This window comes from Lygodium microphyllum, chromosome 14 (genome assembly GCF_053477565.2).
Source record: "Lygodium microphyllum isolate KBCC chromosome 14, Lygodium_microphyllum_v1.1.10, whole genome shotgun sequence".
NCBI lineage: Eukaryota > Viridiplantae > Streptophyta > Polypodiopsida > Schizaeales > Lygodiaceae > Lygodium > Lygodium microphyllum.
This window is the reverse complement of record NC_141148.1, coordinates 25,831,326-25,842,731: the sequence shown is the minus strand read 5'-3', so window position 1 is coordinate 25,842,731 and position 11,406 is coordinate 25,831,326.

Here is an 11,406-nt window from a genome sequence, read left to right as displayed (position 1 = left end):
TTTTTTTTTAATGAGAGAGAAAAGAAGAAGAAAGTTTTAAAATAATGTTTGATGAGAGAGAAGAGATAAAAAATAATTACTAGCTAGGAAGATCAAATTATGTGTATATTTATGATATGTTTTAATGTGAGACATAGTAAATTGAGACTTTTTAAACGAACTATATTGAAAATTTTGGACCTTATGAATAAAAAATAGTCCTCTATTTTGGAAAAAAAATTCTCCCAACATAGAAAACTAATAATTAAAATAATGGACAATGGCTATTGTCTTTTGCATTGTGTATTTGGAAAAATAAAGACTTTATCAAATATTTTTAAAACAGTTTTATACTATTGAAATTATAATCAAAATGTAAATTTTTAGTCTAATTGTACTTGTGCTAAAAAAAATTTAATAGAGGAATTTGATCTAAGTTGGAGAGAGAGAGAGAGAGGGAGAGAGAATGTGTATGTATGTTTTGATAAAGGTCCAAAGTTATTAATGTAAGAGAAGCCCAAAGGTAGTATTATATTACTATAGGAGAGAGTTGCTATAATTGTTTTGAGAGAGTGTGTGTGTGTGTATTTTTATGTGTGCGTATTGATAAAGATCCAAAGTTATTAATTTATAGGAAAGGCCCAAATGTAGTATTGTAAGAGAAAAAGGAATTTTTCGAAGCCACACACACACACACATAGAGAGAGAGAGAGAGAGAGAGAGAGAGAGAGAGTGTGTGTGTGTGTGTGTGTGTGCGTGTGTATGTGTGTGTGTGTGTGTTTTGATAAAGATCCAAAGCTATTAATATAGGAGAAGTTCAAAGGTAGTATTGTGTGTAAGAAGCTCGGAATAAGGATTTAGTGTAAAAATAATATTGATGTTATGCCATGTCACACTGACATTAGTATAAAAGGAGAAGACATGTAATTTTCTATATCTTTTGACACATTAATACAATTACTGTTCTCTCACATCTTACTCACAGCTTCTATAGCTTATTTCTCTTTCCTGTCTTTCTCTCTCCTCGTCACTCTTTTCTCTCTCTTCTTGCAATCTTTCTCTCTCTTTTACAATATTCTCTCTCCTCTTTCTCTCTCTCTAGTTCTCTCTCTCTCTGACAAGCAGTATCAGAGCATTGGTCTTTGATCCATTTTTTTTCCTTCTATTTTCAGTCCTATTTTCCTCCATCAAAATCAATTTCAGAATAGTATTGGACAAGACACTAACTAGTGGAGTGTTGCAGACCATCTAGAGTTAGTAAGAGGCTACATGTGGAGATCTCCAAGGTCAGATATGGTGGAGGATGGCTCAAGTGGCAGGTCCTCATCAAATTTCATGCAAAACTGGAGGCAACTAGGGTAAAGGAGAGTTAACCGGGCTTAGTTTAGGATTAAACTATGGTTACTTTTAAAAGAGAGGGATTCTCTTTCCCTCTCTTGGAGCTTCCTGCAAGTTTATTCAGCTTTCATGGTGCAATTCCTTCAAGATATTTCTTCTCAAGCATCAAGAGTATCAACCATGGTTCTTTCTTGATTCCCCTTACTTCAGAGGTCACAATGATTACCATTGTTGCTGGAGATTAATGCCATGTGGACATCAAACTGCTGGCGTATTTCACGTTGATTTTCAACCATGGGAAACCTTGGTGAGGTGCTGCTCTTCTTCCTCCTACCCATTCTAATCAATCTCTGGTATGAATCACTTGGTTTTGGAGGATACTTTGGTCTAGGGAGTTTCCTATTCTTCATCCTTTCTCTCTCTTGAAACCCTACATGAACAGTCCATGAAGAAGATGGTATCTCAAGGACACGCCGCTTTCTTGCCAGAGGGTCATGAACTAAAGGAAGGTTTTCTTGGACGACCTCCAGTACGTATGAATGCCCAAAGTTGGTACGAGTTGAAAATGGTCCACACGAAGTCACATCCAAACAAAATGTGATGGTTCTCAATTTTCTACGAGTTGCTGTATTGGACCCACTTACAGATCAACCACTTGGATCCCATGCATATTTTCAAGAATGTGGGCAGTTTACTATGGGATCACATCACTGGAAAGAGAGACACTGTAGGGGCACGAATGGATTTGAAGGAGGTAGGTAAGATGGAGGCGGTTTGGCCACAATCGAGTGGTGATGGTTGCTTGCAGCTACCTCGTGCTCTTTGGGTTTTTTCCACTAAAGAAGAGCGCATTGTGAAGCAAATAGTCAAGCCTATCTGCACTTTGATGGATATGATGCATTCTCTCGTATCCGCGTTTTCTAAAGACAACGAATTATCAGGGCTAAAATCCCATAATTGGCATAAGATATATCAGGTTTGTACTATGAATGGATTGTAAGTGGCCTACGTATTTTGCTATTTGGAGTGTAGTCATTGTTCATAATGCTTCCTCGTTTGTGGCAGTTTGAAGTACTGAACGCGATCGTAGAATGCCTTACTCCAGAAATACACGGGGCAATTTACAGGTTGTTAAATTTAGTGAAATGGACCTCACAGAAGGAGATTAGGACGTCCTCTATTGAATCCGCAAGGTAGGGAGCAGTGGAGACGGTCTATTTCTTTGAGAAATACCTCCCTACCAGCATGCTCACGATACAAATCCACCTTCTTGTGCATCTTTAGATGAACTGGAGATTGCTAGATCTATCCATACATGATGGATGTTATTCTTGTAGCGCTTTATGAAAACCCTAAAAGACTTAGTGCGACAACGAGCTCAGCCAGAAGGTAGCATGGCTAAAGGTTAGTTGGTGTCTGAGGTGTTAATGCATATTTCACAATGGCTATAATGGTGGATTTAGACAACAGTATGCTATGGTCGCTAAAGGATGATAATAGACTGACTAGAGATGTGCTGCTTGGAAATGGGGTAGAAAAAAGAATGGATACTGCAATGGAGAAGAAAGTGAATCGCTTTTGTATGTTGCACTATGCCTCCATGGAGACGTGGCTCGCTAGGTACGAGCAAGCCAGGAAAAATCGAGAAGAAGCTCGATCTGAATTTTGATGTAGTACACGCCATCGATCCATTCAATATCCCGAGGGCATGGAGGAGATGCCGCAGTTTATATCAACGCGATGGTTGCACGGAGCTTTGACCACAGCATCCCGGGAAGGAGTAAAGTTCTCAACTGAGGAGTGAAATTTCTCGAGGGGATGTAGTCCAAAAGTGACAAGGTGTTTAGGGTTTGTCGTATCTATATTTTATATGCGACAACTAATTGAGTGTTTCAATATACAATACAAAATATATAGTGCAACATGGTCACACGGACGACATTTTCACGTGGAGCGTATCGACAAAAATGCGCTCCACAACAGATTGTGGTATCATGGCAAAGTTCGAGCAAGAAAGTCAAAGACGAGCAATGGATCCAAACACGGTTATAGATGAGATGGAGTATTTTGGAAACTTGCAAAGTATTATCACAATGGATTACCGTAGCTTCTCCATTATCCTATTCGATGTGCAGTGGTTCAAAGTGGTACTTAAAGGAGCTGGAGTAATAGTTCGACATGGTCTAACTAGATTTCTCGAAATAGATTTCGAAAAAATATGGACAAATTTGCGCGACACGTTTATGTTATCGGCCCATTGTGAAACAGGTACATGAACTCATGTTTTTTTTCATTTTATTATGACATGGTACATGTCACAAAAGTTAAATCTCTCTTGTATATGATTTTGAACATGTAATTTTCTATCCAAACCCCCGACAACCTCAATGGTAGTATGTTATACCTTCAGCTCCCCGAAGTGCGAGCGTATATGATCAAAGTGATGTTTCGAGCATAGATGAGGAGTGTAGATGAGGACAATATGCAAATAGAGGGGTCAATATTGCAAGGGGTGGAGGCCACCGAAAGCCTGGAGCATGTAGAGGAGCTAGAATCAGGTAACAATGATGAAAATACATGAGTCCATTGAGAACGAGGTGGACTCATCCTTTTATGGTGACATGCCTATCGACCTTCTAGTGTATGCAGAGTTGTGCCAGGAGATTGACATGGGACCATATGGTACTTTATACTTGGAGCATCCACCTACTCAATTTGTTGATGAATCGCTTTTAAGGATACATAACATATGCCTTTTAAGTAAGATCAATTTTTTAAGATTTATATTACCATGCTTTGTATGATTTATATTGATTATGCTAACATCAATTTTTGTATGTACAGGTGACCTTTGTGGATATTTAGATCAGTATGATGAGTCGAGGAATGAGCGACAAGGAGCTAGAATAGATCTTTACACGTATGTCTTCAGATCAAATGGCTCGATTCAAAGATATGGCGGACTAGGAGCTATCTCAAACACCATCAGGTCATTCTATTAGATCTACTTCGGTGCACTCTGATGCTTCAGTTTCCACTAGATAAGGTCGACGCTCCAGACTTGGGCCGGGTGGAGGGAGTGGTTCTGGGGGATGTTGCGGAGATATGGATGCAGTGAACCCCCGATCGGCTCGGGATATAGGTGCTACTCCTCGCTCTCGTGGCGGTTCACGAGAGCGTGGCTCAAGTGGTTGTTGTGGAGGTACCGACATAGTGTCTCTATCTCGTCATTCTGCTAGAGTTGCGTCACCTATGGGATTTGTCGCACATGTGGGGATGTCTACTCCAATCACTCTAGCTTTTGCTTAGCCATCCGTATAGGTGGCCTCCCTATGGGTGCTACTCCGAGATATACTACCCCTATAGCTACACCAGATGTACACAGGTCTTCTGGGTATGCCCAAGAGCGTGGTCGCAAGTGGGAGAGGACACATCTTAGGCATACCCCTGAGGGGTATGGATACCTTGTAGATGATAGGACAGGAGCCATCATCATGAATGATGAGGGGAGGAGGGTGATGGCTCATATGAGAGAGTTGTGCCAATAATTTTTTTGGCACAACGTCTTCTTGGATCATTGGAAGAAGATTCCTAAGGGAAGCAAGGACTACATAGTATCATCCTTACATGAGGAGTTATCGGTACTTGCCGCAGGAGAGAGGTATTCTACAGGCTGGATGATGGAGTGCATGTGTGTGTACATGTCATACAGACAATTGGACACACGCAAGGCACTTAAGAGTGGGGCCTTAAAGGCCGAGTGGCTAGATGCAGACCATTGGCGATAACTCAAGGAGAAGGCTACAGATTGTCCAAGACGTTTGAAACAACAACGTGAGGCAGCGAGGGCACGACTGGAGGCACGGTCTCACTGCATTGAACGATCGATTGTATGGACGTGGCAATCCTATAACTCACTCATCTTTTTTGTCTGTAGTTACTAATTTTAATTAAAATGCATTATTGTATAGTGGACTGATGTGTAGTTGTTTCTTTTTTTGCAAAGTCCGTTGCTCCTTTGTGGCAGGAGGAGGTTTTGGATAGCGAGGATCTATAGCTCGCCCTTGGATCCGTAAAACTCACACTCTTCTTTTTTTGTCACGTGATTTGTATAGGCATTTTCTAGGTAGTAGTAGTATCTTGCCATGATTGTACCGTCGCTTTCATTACGCGATCTTGTACTTATTTCATGTATCAGTGTTATGATTTGTACTATTTCCGCACACTGCGTACCGTAAATATTGACTTCCCGCACGTCGTGTAAATCCTGTGCAAGGTTATCCCCTACATCGTATTATTGGTAGCTTAATCCATACCATGCACGCTCAAAAAATGAGGCCTCCGCATTGTAAATAAGAGGCTGAGGTTGAAGACCGTAAAAGCCGCGAGGGAACACCCTTTTTGAAGGGGCAATTTGAAGATTTTTAGGCAAATTTTTTTAATTATTATCCCTTCCCCCCAGCCGATGCATGGCTGGAGGAGAGGGAGTGTGGGGAGGAATGGCCAAGGAGGAGTGAGTCGGATTGCATGAGGAGGAGTCCTCCACGTGTGTGGAGGCCCTCTTTCCCCCCCAAGGCCTATAAACCCCCCCCCCCCCCCCCAGGGAGTCAGGGAGGAGGGAAAGCGTGAGAGCGAGGGCCGTGCAGAGAGAGGGATTAAGGATTGGAGGTGGAGGTCGCCGTGCTGGAGGTGGAGGTCGCCGTGCTGGAGGTGGAGGTCGCTGTCGCCGTGCTGGAGGAAACCGCCACGCTGCAGTCCGCCAGTCCGCCAGTCCGCCATAGCCGCCGCCACGGCCGCCTTGCTGACACGGTCCGCCGCCGCCTGGATCACGACCCCTTCCCCCCCCGACATGCTGCAAAAGCTTGGAAGCTTCTTAGAAGCTTCTAAGGGGGCTTTCATAAGCCCCCTTCCCACTAGGTCCCGTAAGCCCCGTTCCCACGAGCTTTCCGGGATCTTAAAATCCATACCCTATAAAGGGGTAGTCCTACATAAGGGAGAAGTAAACATATTTTGAGACTACTTGTCAAGACTCGGAGGAAATTTAGAGAGCCATAAAGGGTAAGGATAAACCCCGGAGCCCAAATCCTCTACATCTACGATGGCTCCAAAGCCAAAGTCACAAGGCGCACATGTGGAGGTCTCTTCCCCGAGCATACAAGTGGATATCTCCTCGAGCCCACAAGTCCAGGTTTTCTTTCAAGTTTATTCTCGCATAAAGAAATATTTAGGCACGCTTAAATCCATAAGGAAGAACGCATTTTACGCATTGTGGCAGCGTTAATAATACATTTGATAAATTATCTCTTTAGACATTAGATAAGGTTGATGCATGTCATGGAATTGAAACGGTTGCATTTCTAGAGTTGTCCGCCTTAAAAGACTAGCTGCATGTTGCTATTTTGGAACATTATCAAAGCAATGAGTCTAAACATATAGGGCAAAGAAATGAAATTGATAAGTGCATTTGGTTACTAGACATGGTAGGAATAAGCGTGTGCCGCATTTTGGGCAACATCTTCCTTATAATGATTCATGAGGAAAAGTTAACACCCATAAGATATTAGCCGAAAAGAAATAGAAGAGTACGAAAATGACCTTATGAACTTGCAAGTAGCATGTAACATGGAATAAGTTAACACTAGTTTTAGTTGGTATGAACTTCATTAACTACATTGTAGCTAGGGGAAAGTTGCGTGTTGCATAGTCATCATGCAGAAATTTCATTCATCAGGAGCCGTATTTAGGAAAGGCCGCATGGTTTATCAAAGCACGAGATTCTAAAGTGTAGACAACAAGGTTGTAGGCATGATTAATTGATGTAAGTCCTAGTAGGTCCTAGGAAAGTTAGTACCCAGATTATCATGCATTTTTACGATACAAGGAAAGATAGAGACATTGTGAACCATGTGATGCGTAGAGGCGATGAATCACATGTTTACATGTATTGCGGTAGTTGCAACTATTTTTCCTCTTTTAGATCTAGTTTATTGTCTCTAGGAAGGATTCATCCTTGTCGCAAGACAAGCATAATGAATTACCCAAGTCACCTAGCCACAAAGGATTTCATACGAGCATGGTTCAATCAAGACGTTAGATACCCAAACACTAACTGGGGGTTGGCGCGCTAAGGATTCGGCCAAGTTTTCCCATTGTCCCTAAGTCAGAACCTTCAAACCCAATAGTCCTGACCATATTCACAAAAATGTTGGGCTAATTGGATGCTCATGTAAACAATAATCTAGGATTCCTACCTTATGGACCAAGCGTTCAAGACGATGAAACTCGATTTGAGTTGGACTAAACGCTGTCGATTTAGTGAAATTAAGGATGGGTGGGTAAAAAGACACCCTAAACCCTCCTTCTCGTCTGAAGTTAATTCCGTGACCTGAATACACCATTCATTAGGTGAAATGATCTCTTAGAATGGAGGGGACACTTGTGCAATAAATTGCAACGTCACATAGCTTTGCGGTTTGATCGTGAGAAGTTTTGCCATTCCGTGGATTAAGGTTGGCAGGTTCTCGCGCCAGTTTAAACTCGTAAGGGGAAAAGGGTAGTCGTCCTTTTACTCTATCCTAATTAGGGAAACTTTGTCAAGTTAAGGGAAGCTAGGCATTTGCTTGGACGAAAATGATTAATCAATAAACTAAAGCGACATGGTCGCCGGAATTTACCATAAACCAAACCTAAAGTATTGACAGGGTATGACCCTAGCCCAAGGACGATAGGAATCTGGCCAAGTTGCAATTGATTCTGGATCGAATGCGGGTTGCATTCGGAGAAAAGGAATCACTCCTTAACAGTTTGCCAGCTAAAACGACCACTGGAATTGATTGTGCTTGTAACAGTTTAGAATGCACTGTTTGCATTGTTTGCTCAATGAACTAAAGGATGAAATGATATCTAAATACTTCAGGTTGAAGGCCTGAAGGGAGAGGCAGCTTCAGTTACCCTCGACTGCTTGCCTGACCCTAACCAAGGGGGTTGTTAACCGCGCCGGGGACGTGGACCGAACCCGCCGTGAGAGGTCTCTCCGTTGAGTTCTACTTGGAGCAGGAGGACGCTTGGGTGCCAGAGGGGGCTCTGACCATAAATCCCTCGCCTTCCGGGCCCTGCACAAGAGGCTAACGTGACTCGGGATTGGATCTCGAGGCCCGCATACTAGTCTACCGGCAGAAGCTTGGATTAGTGATCCCTGGTGGATTACTGGATAGCCTTCGGGCGGATTATGAACAAGCCTACGGGCGGAACTCCTTGTATTTCAAAGATAAAAAGATAAAATGATAATAAAGAAGTTGTTTGACATTGTTTTCTTAATGTCCTGTGATAAGATTACGTGAAGGAACCAGTGCTTAACAGGGTTAATCAAAGAAGCTGTTTGCTATATGTCAAATTAATGTGGTAGGTAATTACATAACTAAAACAAACCGAGGAAAGTGCGGAGGATGGACCATGGGTCCGTCCTATGGATGGGTGGTCCCGGTTAGCCGGGAACTTTTCTCAAAATCTTCGACGAACAGAAGGATGATCATCGAAACGAATAACGAGATTGACAACTTAGAATTAGCTATTACCCGATTCACGCTGTTTTAGGGGAACGGAATGGGACTATGCCTTATGGCAGAGAGGTCGAGCCCTGCATCCCTCTCGTTTCCCATTCTCCTTGAACCAAGTGCAGCGTGAATCCGCTTCAGACCTGGCGTTTCTGCGTAAAGTAGTTCGCTCGGGTCTGACGCTAGTTGCCGCTAGCTAATGACCAAACTAGAAAACCTTAATTCCGGTCGATCCTAAGTGGGAAACGGCCAGGACACTTCCGCTACGTGGCAGACGCGGAAAGACCTAGATTACAAAACCCGTAACATTCCATGGGAGTGCCGGGCGGAGTTCTCTAGACAGCCTTCCGATGGACTGCCAAGACGTGTCCTAGAGGATTCTAGTGGACACGTTACAGTTGGTATCAGAGCCGACCAACAATGGAATTGTTTTCATAAGATTTCATTAAAAATGAAGTAAAGAAATTGTTCCTGTCCAAACATTTCCTCATCTTCAATACTATCTTGCAGAATTACGAGGCGTGGAACAAGTTTTTGGTTTTCCGGATCATGTTTATGACTGCAATGCATTCTCCCATTATAGGCAGAGAATTGAAATGATGAACATCCTGGAGCAGATTTATAATCCATCACCTCTATATATAGAGCGAAGATGGACTGGGTCTTCAGGAATCTATTACATAGCTGCCCAGCGGTTCGCTTATCTACAGACCAATCTGAAGAGGATCAAGTGGTTTGAAGATTTGAAAATCGTGAAACTGTTCATTTTTGTGGAAGCTCACGTAAATTCGACTTTGCATATTCGAGGTCGGAAAGTTGAATTGAACTCATATGTATATGAGGAAGTAACCCGTGTAATTCCAGCTGATAGGATTAAGGTATTGGGCCGCCATGGGAAGTATGGATTCCAGCGGAAAGGATATCCTGAACTTCCGATGAATTATCGATTCCTAAAGATTCATGACCCAAAACCCTACTATTACACAGTTCCTGTAGACAAATCCAATACAATGTTGTTCTCCCCAAACTAAATGTAATGATTGGATTATCATCACACGAGATGTTGTATAAGGCTACGCCATATAAATATAAATAAGGACTTCTTTTTATCACTATCCGATTGTGCATCAGGGTTGTTGCAAAAAGTTAAGTAGCTTCATGATTTACGAGATAGCTGAACTAAAGATAAGCTAATGTCAATGATCATACAATAATGTTAAGAAAACTTTTACTCAGGCACAACCCCAGGTACAGGTTCCAAATTCGCCCCCTACATCAAGTACTACTGTGATCCAGGAGAAGAAGTTCCTCCTCAAACAGATAAAGCCACCCGAGTTTGACGGGAGAGGCAGATTCGTCGAGTCGGATGCTGAGATTTGGATTGAATCTATGGAGGACTACTTCGAAGCAGCTGGCACTGCACCAACCAATCAAGCCATGCTCGCCAAATTAAAACTCACCGGTGAAGCCAGACTATGGTGGAAACAATGGTGCAGGGATCAAGGGATTTCAGAGGGGTCCGTTACCTGGGAGAAGTTAAAGCAAGCCGTGCAAGGGAGATATTTGCCGCCTGCATATCGTACACAGAAAATGAATGAGTTCTATGAGCTAAAACAGTTAGGACTCACTCTTGACGCATACTACTCTAAATTTGTCTCACTCTTAAAGTATGCACCACAAATGGACACGACACAGCAGGTGTCCAAATTTTGCGCAGGCTTAAATCCACCTGTAAATACCCGTCTCGAATCTATGCGTCCATCAGATCTTCAGGATGCACTCATTCGAGTGGCACCTATAATTCAGGAAGTGCAAGCTAAACCAAGGGGTATTAAGAATTGGTCTTATAGCGACCCGAGCAGAGGAGCATTCAGACCCCAGGTTAAGAGAGTTCAAGGCCACAATCAGGGACAAAGGAAGAAAGCAAGGACAAATAACGTCAACAACTTTGTTCCTACTCATGGTAATGGCCGAAACATCCGATGTTTCCACTGCAATGAACTCGGTCACTTCAAAAGGCAAAGTCCCAAGCTTAGCGAAGGACTCCGTCAAGGTGCAGGGTGCGGTCAAGGAGCCGCCACCCGTGGTAGAGGAAGAGCTGCCTGCATTATCAATAGGCAAAGATGTGAAGCACAGGAAGAAGAAGATCCGACTATGGAAGCGGATTTCGAAAGAGCGACGGTCCATGCCGCTCTACATAAGAAGGGCCCGAATCGCCAATTCTCGGTGATTCAGACACCGTCGGACTATCAAGGTAAAGGTTTCAAAACCTTGATTGATTGTGGCAGTACACATTCCTTTATCTCACCAGCGTGTGCTAAGAGATTAGGAATAGCCACAGTAGAAGCACCTACCCTACTTGTGGAATTGGCAAACGGTCGTGAGGTAACTTGTACCAGGAAAACTGCTAAGGAGGAGTTCTATCTGGGAGGAAAGAAAACCTCAGTCAAATTCAGAGTCATGAATTTAGGTATCCATGAGTGCCTACTCGGGATGGATTGGCTTAAGCCTAATGACGCTCACATCCACTGTGGAA